The sequence below is a fragment of the Furipterus horrens genome, unplaced genomic scaffold (assembly GCF_987537825.1).
Source record: "Furipterus horrens unplaced genomic scaffold, mFurHor1.1.pri manual_scaffold_13, whole genome shotgun sequence".
NCBI classification, from domain to species: Eukaryota; Metazoa; Chordata; class Mammalia; order Chiroptera; family Furipteridae; genus Furipterus; species Furipterus horrens.
Genome location: NW_028327183.1, coordinates 2,848,678 through 2,858,049, shown reverse-complemented (window position 1 = coordinate 2,858,049; position 9,372 = coordinate 2,848,678). Strand labels below are relative to the sequence as shown.

General features: G+C 60.4%; 1 long non-coding RNA gene across 1 annotated transcript; it reads left to right on the top strand.

Moving 5' to 3' along the window:
• The first annotated feature begins 6,954 nt into the window (after positions 1–6,954).
• Positions 6,955–8,154, top strand: LOC149993930 (uncharacterized). The gene is made up of 3 exons (XR_016507673.1): positions 6,955–7,028; positions 7,188–7,317; positions 8,055–8,154. It is a non-coding gene; the product is annotated as an uncharacterized LOC149993930 (long non-coding RNA).
• Positions 8,155–9,372: the final 1,218 nt, after the last annotated feature.

Here is a 9,372-nt window from a genome sequence, read left to right as displayed (position 1 = left end):
GGATCTCCTTGGCGAGGAGGATCCTCAGCCGTCTCCCCATTGCTGCTGGAGAAGCCCACACCCTTAGCCTGGCATTGAAGGCCCCAGTTCTAGCCCGTCTACATCCCCATCCTTCCTGCCCACCTGCCCCGAAGTGCGGGGCAATGTCTGTGTGTCTGTGTGCCTCGGTGCCGCTCATCTGTGTGCCTAGATGTCCTCGCTTGGCTGTCCTCACCCCCCGGAACCCACCCGTCACCTCTGTTACCATCCCTGGACACGCCCACACCTCACTATTTGCATTTTCTCATCAATGCAATCTTCCTGGAGCTCTTGCTCTGTGCTGGATGTTGGGATTGATCTGGGGAGGAAAGAGAGACCGTCACCAGGAATACAGATTTAAAAAAAAAAAAAAATAGCCATGGCCTGACCAGGAGGCTCAGGCGGTCAGAGCATCATCCTGTACACGAGTAGGTTGTGGGTTCCGTCCCCAGTCAGGGCGCATACAGAGGTTGCGGTCTGGATCCCGGGTCGGGGCACGTGTGGGAAGCGGCCCGTCAACGTTTCTCTCTCACATCACTGCTCCTCCCCCTCTCCCCTCTTTCTAAAATCGATAACATATCCTCAGGTGGGGGTTAACATAAATAAGTAAATGGTACCCGGGACCTCTCCGGCGTGACAAGCTTTGGAGGAAATAAGTCACGCAATGGCGTGGCGACCTCGGGAGGCCCCTTCCCTGGGGGACGGGGTGCAGGGAGGGGCTGGGAATGACGGGCGAGCTGCCCCAGGAGGGTGAAGCAGGGAGCCCTGCAGGGCAGTCAGGGGCGAGAGCCCAGGCGCAAAGCCCCAGAAAGGGAATTCATTGCTCCAGGATCTGACAAGGTCAGTCTCTGTGTGGTCCTGAGTGGCGTTGGGGGGTGCTCTGCTCAGGGAGCATCTGTGTCCCTGAAGGGCTGTCGGGGCGGAGGCAGAGCCCGAACTCAGGGCTGCCCGGCTTCGCTCCAATCCACGGTTGCTGTGTGACCTCCGCAAGGTGCCTAGCGTCTCTGGGCCTCATCCGTGCAGTGAGGCTACGTTATAAGGAGCAAATGAGTTCATATTTGTAACGTGCTTAGAACTGCGTGTGTGTGTGTGTGTGAGTGTGGTGTGTGTGTGCATTCATTCACCTGAGTAGTCAAGAACTTTTACTGGTTTTATTTAGGTTTTTATTTTTTCAGATTGTAACACAGGAACATACAATTAATAATCAGTCAGTACTGGTTCTTAGAATAAAATACAACAAAATAAAGAGCAGGATGAGACCCTCAGAAAATCTGAGCTGACCCCCCTCTCTGAGCCCCAGGCTCACTCCCTTGGGGGTCAGTGGGTTCGAGTAACCCTGGGCCTCCCCGACCTTCTGCCTCCTCACAGATAAAGCGAAACAGTAGGAAAGGCCCCTGACGTGTGGCCCCTGCTCGGGGGGAACAGCCAGGCCCCACGTGAGGAGGAGAGGAGAGCAGTGTAGCCCGGGCTGGTGGGGGGTGTTCAGTAAGCCAGGGCAGTCTGGCTGGCATCCGCCCTCGCGGGCTGGGAGTGTGGACGGAGGCGCTCAGACCTGGACACCCTGGGTCTCCTGAGCATCCTTCTCTTTTGAAAGAAGCACCTGCATCGCACAAAAGAAGAGCAGCAGCCAGTGGGGCTGGTGGGGTTCGGATGTAGGAGGGAGGTGAATAGGAGGTCCACAGGGGAGGAGAGGTGAGATCAACCAGGAGGGGCGGGGAGAGCCGGGGATGACAGAGAGACAAAGGGATGGGAGGGAGAGAGCGAGCGGTGGGGGCGGAGGGGAGCGAGGCTTAAGAGAAGAAAACACAAAGAATCTGAGAGGAAAAGACCGGGGGACCTGGGAAGGGGACAGGCAGGGAGGGAGACCTCATGGTGGCGTGGCCCGGAGGAGTCTTGTTGCTGGTTCTTCTGACTCCAAGGCCCGGTGCCTTCCATCCCAGCCATGTCCCGGGGTGTCCAAGTTCTCGGCGGGCCAGGTGGGGACAGGCAAGCAGTCAGGGCCAAGACGGAGCGCAAGGTCACCTTCTCCTCTGAGAAGTGTGCCGTGTGAGGAAGGGGTCACGGTGGGGAAAAACGCTGAGCAGAGGCGGGGGGTCTCCTGATTCTCCGGCTCCCGTGGTCTGTCTTAGACGGGACCCATGCCGTGGCGGGTCGCTAACGGGCCACCAGTTCCTCCCATGTTGACACCCGTGCCATCCTAACTCTCTCCTGCAAGAGGGAGAGCCTGTCCCCGTCTCCTGCCTCAGGCTGGCCCCGGAGACTCGCTTCCGTCAGTGGGGTAGGAGCAAACACGGCCGGGAAAACAGCTTGCCTTCTCCCCACTCTGGGGGCCCCGAGCCCGCCCGTGCGCCTGCCTGGGCTCGCCCTCTGGGTCCAGCCACCGCACCGGCCCAGCCCCCATCCAGCCGGCCTCCAGGAGCAGACCCACCCTGCAGACCGGCCACCGCCCGCAGGTGCACCAGGGGACCCAGCCGGGATCAGAAGACCTGCCCGGCCGGGTCCGGCCCAGCGTGCCAGCTTACGGCATCGTGAGCTAAACCGGTGGCCGTGCGAAGCCGCTAAGTTGTGGGGTGTTTTTTACGCAGACAGAGTGAAGTGATACACTCCACGTGACCTTTCTAGCGACGGGCAGAGTGTCTGCAGGTTTGGGGTAGAGGCCTGAATTCCCGAGTTTCCTCTTGGGATGTCTGTCATCGTAAACACTTTAGGACGGGGACTGCAAGCTACGTGTGTGTGTTTCTTTAGGCCCTGAACTGGGGCGCCACACACAGCGGGTGCTTAGTAAGCGCTGGTTAAAGGGGTGGGGGTGGGTGGAGGAGGGCTAAGTGGTGATGGACGGAGACCTGAGCCGGGCTGCTGAGCACACAGTGCAGTGGCCAGGTGATCCACACCTGAAACCTGTATAGTTTTGTGGACTGGGGTCACCCAATACGTTCAATACAAATTAAATTAAAGAACCAGTCAGTGAATTCCATTTACAAACACACCACCAGACTGCGGGCTTTGGGTGAACACAAGGAGTCAGTGGAGGCTCGTCAGGGCAGCAGTGGGCCGACCTGGCGTGGGGTGTGGACAGCGTGGGAGGTGGGGGTGGGGGTGGGGGCGGGGCAGGCGCCGCACGGGATCCTGCTGATGTTCCCGCTCAGCTCTGCCAGGAGCCTACAGCTGCTCTGACGTAGCGTTTCAGTGGCCCACGGACACGGACGGCGGGGCAGGGTTGGCCTGCGGGCGTGGGGGCTGGGGTGGGGCCGTGGATAGCAACGGGGGAAACCTGGGACACCTGTAATAGAATAAAAATATAAATTAAAGTCGTGTTTCTGAATCACATGCGCACACACATGAACACACACATGGACACACGCATGCATACACATGCACACATATGGACACATGCATGCACACACATGCACACGCGTGCCACCACAGCTTCCCCAGTGCAGACATCTGCTCGACCCCCAGCTCCAGCCCCACGTTTGCCTTCTCTCCAGTCCTCTCTGCAAGGGGCCCGGGGTGGCGTGCACTCTTGTGGCAGAGACGAAGGGTGGGAATATTTATCTTCTCTCCCCTCTCGTCAAATCCCCCGCTACCTCGTGCCGTGAGTCAATTTTGCTCAAGGACTCAGTTTGGGGGGCGGCATGCCCTTCCCTCGTTAGCCTTTGATTGGGCTCCGGCCGTCTTCATGAACAGCCTAGCGCGGAGAGGCCCTTCAGCGCGCGGACGTTCCGTGGGCGGCGGGCAGCGGCCTCCTGACGTGGCCCAGGCCTCATCCGCTTCATTGCTTTCACATTAAAATCGTGACTTCAGCTGGGGCAGCCACGGGCAGTGTGGCTGCTTAATTGCCCTCACCTCCAGCCCTGCTCTCGAGGGCCGAGGCCGCTCCTCTCCGTACCCTGCGCGCCGCGTCCCCGGCAGCAGAGAGCTCAGCCCTCCCTCGCCAGCAGAGCCGCCAAGCCCACGCACGCGGTTCTCCTGTGAAATTTACTGGCTTTATTGAAAGGTCTTTGGGGAGTTGCTTGCTCATTAAATACACCAAATACAAAGTCTCTCTTAACACAGTATTATCTCGGCGATGTGGAAGGCTGCGTCCGTGCGGGCCCACACAGATGGGGCTGCTAGAGGTGCCGCTAGGCCACGCTACGCTCGCAGGGGCTGGGCGTCCCCTCTGGGGCTGCTCCTCTGCCCCTTGGGGACGGGTGTCTCCTCTGCCTCTGCAGGTCCAATGAACGGCTGCCCTCCCGTCGCCTCACCCAGCCCCGCTGCCATCCAGGCCAAGGTGCCGCAGAAAGTGTGACGGACGGCTCCCGGAAACGCAGGCAGCCAAGCAGCGGAGGGCCGCAATGACCTTTAGGGTCGAGGAGGGGAAAGTGACTTAGAGACAGGGACCTCCTCTAGCCAGGTGCCAGCTCTGGCCACAAAGGGTGGCAGAGAGGTTAATTTGGAGGAGGGATTGGGGACGGGGGCAGTGTCTGGCTCTTCCTACCGCAGGTGTTTTGGTGAGAACGTGGGGCCCACGACCCTGGGTTTGACCCTGGCCATGGCCGGCTGGATGCTCCTTCAATGGGACCTGGAGGGGGTGGGGGGCTGGAGATTCCTCCCTGCAGTCGGGTGGAGCGGCAGGAACCTAGGGCTGAGGGGCCCTCACTAAGCCAACTGCTTACATTCTGACTGCCAGCTTCTTTCCGAGTGAAATTAGGTTAAAAATGCCTTTTCCTCTTTACAGGTTCAGTTGAAAAAAAAAAAATGCCATCACTTTCCTAAAAGGATGTGGGTCAGCTAACAGCACGGGAAGTCTCGGTAATTGTAACGGAGCAGAAACAGGAGGGAAAGCCTGAGCGGAACAGGGAGCCTGCCTGGCTCGGCGAGAGCGTCACACGTCATGGCACAAAGGAGCCAACGGCGGGCATGTGCGGCCTCTGCCGCGGGTGACACCTCTCCCCCCAGCCCCACCCCGGCTCCCTCTCCCCCCCTTCCTTCCTAAATCCCAGTTTGGCACCAGGCCCTGTACTCCCCCGATGGAGGTCGGGTCTTCCCTCCGGCACAACATAAAAGGTGTGGCCTTGCAAAGGAAGCCGAAGGTACTGAAGTACAGGCATTAAAGGGTCCTGTATGTGGGGTCAGTGCTCACGGGGCCCCTAATCATTAACTCTCCAATTAGGCCCAGAAACAAAGCTTCATCTGGGGCTCGTTGGGAGCGAGGCCGCTCACAGAAGGCCCTTCACCCTGGGCCTGCGGCTCAAGAACTCTCCCAGCTCACCTCCCTGCCCGGGGCCACGTGTGCTGCCCCAGGAGGGCCCTAGAAGCCGGCTCTCCCACTCCGGTCCTGCACCGGCCGCTGGGAGAACAGCCCTCATGGACGCGCACCTGTGGGCTGGGCCCACGGAAGCCTTCGGCTTTGCCAGCGCGGAGACTTCAGTGTTGCCTGGAGACTGTGAGATCGGAGGGCTTCTCCTGGGGTGGTCTCTCCCCCTTCTGGATAATGACAGAACCGTGGCTGATTAAAGGGGGACAGCAGACGCCCCCCTCGAGGGCCAGGGGCAGGTTGCCCCTATACGCAGACACGTCCCTTCCTGGTTCCCTCTTCTGTGGAGGCTTCAGCCTGACTCACAGCTGCCTTTTCCCGGGTGGAGAGAGTCACCACGGGGCATCATGTGGGCCGTGGGCTTTCTGGCCCCTCTCAGCCACCTTTCTCAGGTCCCATTCTTACTGGGGTCACTTGTCTTGTGGGGTACTGGTTCCCCGTAAATTAGCTGAGGGGATCAGCGTTGAAGAGTAAATAGCGGCACAAAAATTCCTCTTCTTGGACATGGCCTCGAGGCCCTGAGGGCTGGGGGTGGGCTCCCGCCTCCCAGCTCACCAGGTCCCTCTGCCCAGGCCACACGATGAGGTCACTGTCCTCCTAACCAGCCCAGCTTGTCCCCACCGTAGACTTTCACCCCGGCAGTGCCCCCACCCACCCCCGCAAACAACTCCGAGCGCTTGGCCGGGCCCCTCCTTCTTGTCTCTGGACGCCCCTTCCTAGGACCCTGACCACGCGCCAAGTACACCCTTCCGAAGGCTCTCCCGCCCTGTATCCTCCCGGTCTTGCGCGTCTCATCCGTCCCTGTGTTCAGCAAGTGCCCTCTCCCCAGGCGGAGTCGCCGGCTCTCTGGGCGCTGACCTGTCCGCTCACGGCTCACCGCGGCCTCCCGGGGCCTGACGCCGGGCCTGGTTGGCACGTGTTTGTGAGAAACGGAAGGGACTTCTTCTGCACCCGCAGGTGCGCTCGGGCGCTGCGGTCCCGGGCAGGTGTCGCCTCACTTCGCCGGGAACGGCCCCTCCGAGGACTTGGCCCCTGCCGATGGCACCTTCCTGACGTTACCCCTGTGGGGCTGGGATAACGAAGCAGCTTTAACATAAATAATTTGCTTCTGAGGCATAAGAAGTGGGGAATATTTTTAGAAGGCCTGCCCTCCTAGGGGAAGTAAATGACTTATGAAAACGGGACTTTTTTTTTTTTTTCAAAGTGGCCTTCAAGAGAAAAGGGAGCCGCGTGTGACGGCCGAAATGGAATTCTGTGGATTCGCGCGACTCATTATTCCGGCCGTGCGCACACAGACACACACAGACAGGCGCCCGCTCCCGCTCGCCTGCCCGCGCGTCCTCCCGCTTCCGTTTCATGGGGACATAAAGCCCGGCAGCCCTCCTCCCCGGCCCTCAGCGGCGGCCTGTCTGATTGGCTGCCTCCCACCGCCCCGAGGACCGGAGCTTCAAGGAGGAAGCTGCCGGGGACACGCTGAGCCTCGCTTCTTCAAGTGCGCGCCGTAAGTTACCTTGAAAATTTTTTTTTTTTTTTTTAAGTATTTTAGGTTCCACAGACACTTGGGTTCCTGTTAACAACTCATTTAAGGAGAAAGTGGGGGGAAGGCATTCAGATCAAGGCTTCTTTGACAGTGCGAACCTCCTTGCTTTGACTCTCGACCGTGTGGACGGGATGAAAGGGTTCGTGGAGACGCAGATTGGTGAACGCGCAGGTGAGGGGGGACCGGTGGCAGCCGCGACGCGGCCGTGGGCATCTTGGGATGGCTTTGTCTGGCCGGTAATGGAGACTAGATACGAGAGGGGGCGGGGAGGGGGCGGCCAGGAAACCAAGACACAAAAACCGCTTGGTGGCCCTTGCGTTTCCACCACAGGCCTTGATCTAGGGACCGCGGGCCGTGTGGCGAGCTGGCGAGACTGCGGGTCCTTTGATGAGGCGCATCCTGCAAACCCAGGCCTACAGGGGTCGTCCACCACTGGCTCCCTGCGCCTGCCTCCTGGTCTGTAAGTCCGGCTTCCAGGGGGCACAGATGTGTCTTCGGCCCATTAGCCCTGAAGCCCCAGGCAACCAGCTCTGGGCCTTTTGTCTGGAAGGGTCATGGGGGCTTCCCATGCTCCAAAGGCCCAACTCCAGACTCCCAGTCCAGCAGCCAAGGTCACAGGAATGGGCTCCACTTCGCTGTTCCTTCCCGGTTCCCTGCCTAAGACCTCTGCCCACACCAGCCCTGTCCCCTCCCCTATCACGCTCCTCTCTTCCCTCCTCCATGGAAGGTCCCCATCCCCAATCTGTTTCTTCCCCGCTGTCCACAGCCTACTTGTCCCGGCAGACCTGACTCCCAGCAGCCTGTGAGACTAGCCCACCCTCACGGCACCACTTCTGGGGGTCCTCAGCCCTGATTCTGTGTCCACTTGACCCGTCTCATGGATTGTCGGTCCAGTCCGCTCTCCCAAAAGGATTCTCAGCCTGCTGGGGCCATGGACCTGCCTTGTAGGAGCCAGCACATGGCCCAGGGCCACAGAGAAGGCTTGGGTGAACGGGGCCACGCAGCCAGGCTGTGGGCTGGGGAGCGCAGACAGGGCCGCTCCACCCAACGGCCATCTCTGCCCGGTCCAGACTGGGCTGGGAAGCACCTCCTCCGGGGAAGGTCGCCCTTCCCCCAGCCGTTTTCTTTGGCTCCACCCCACTCCTCTTCACAGTGCTCATCGTTCTCAGTAATTATGTCGTTTTAAACTGATTTCAGGCCTGCTTCCCCAATTAACCTGCGAGCTCCGGGCAGCGGGACCACGTCAGCGTTTGCTCATCACAGAGTCCCTGGTGCTCGGCGGCTTTGTCACACAGAAAGAGCTCGGTAAATATTTGCGGCACGTTGACTGAATGCCTGAGTCAATGAATGATTTAAAGAGAGAGCCCAGGCCTCCTTGTCTAAACACCTGGGCTCACACCTGGCCCTGTGGCGTCCTCCTTAGGGGTGCCGGGAGCCAGCCCCGCTCCTTCTCCACCCAGGGTCTGTGCCAGTGGAGGCTGAGCTCACCCTCCCACCCCAGAGTTTTCGGCAGATCTGGGACTAAGCCCGTCCCTCTGAGCTTGAGGGCCAAGGGGAGTTTTATCTTGGACAGCAGAGGTGGTTCTCTCTGGGGCTGGCGGCTGATGTTCGGTGTGGGCCCAGGAGACGCGTGCCCGGGGTGGGCAGAGGCGGGTGCCAGACTCTGCGGGCAGGAGGTGGGGACTCGACTCTGGCCCTGGATGATTAGGATCCAGAAGTGGCACCGCCGCCTGAGTCTTTATATCCCTCCATCCTCCAGCGCCTCCTTCCTCGGTGGGGAGGGGAGAGAAGGACACGGTGTGCGCCCCTCTATTGTTTCTACAGCTGGGGCCAGAGAGCCGCTCCCTCTGGGGGTCTGGGGCCCCCTGAGCCTGTTTCTGCGCAGCCGCCTGCTCTGACCGGCGAAGCCTGCCTAATGCGTCCCGGGGGGAGACGCAGGCCGTAGGCAAAGCAGCTCCTGCTGGCCTGGAGCCCCTGGGATTTCGTGGGTGTGTTTTCAGGGGCTGGGGGAGGAGAGAGGGGGGCTTGAGGATGGCCAAGCGGGTTGGCAGGGCCCTTCCTGAGGGAACCAGCACTGTGGCGTCTCAGGAGGCAGACCCGTGGAAACCCGTGCCAGCTTGCTGCGGCCCCGCCACACTGCCCAGCTTCAGGGCACCTTCGGCTTCTGTGGGCTGCAGCCTGTCGTGGCCCCGCAGTGACCGGAGTGGCCTCCTACACACCCCGTGGGCTGCTCTGTGTAACGTCCCGGGACGACTGAAAAGGGGTTTCCCACCAGCTGCGGTCACAGCGCACAAAACCGACCTGTAGTTGTTTGTCGGAAAAGGTGCCGTTTCTTCTGCGCCCACCCCCGCGGACGAAGCCTTGAAGTGCCTAGAATGTCAGCGCCACGGTGGCAGGAATCTTCCTTTCTGCTTTGTTCTGTACACGATCGTATTTGGGACCCTGCCTGATGCACAGGGGCGCTCAGCAAATGGTCATGTAGGGGCACAGGCCGGAAATAACACACTGGGTGCCC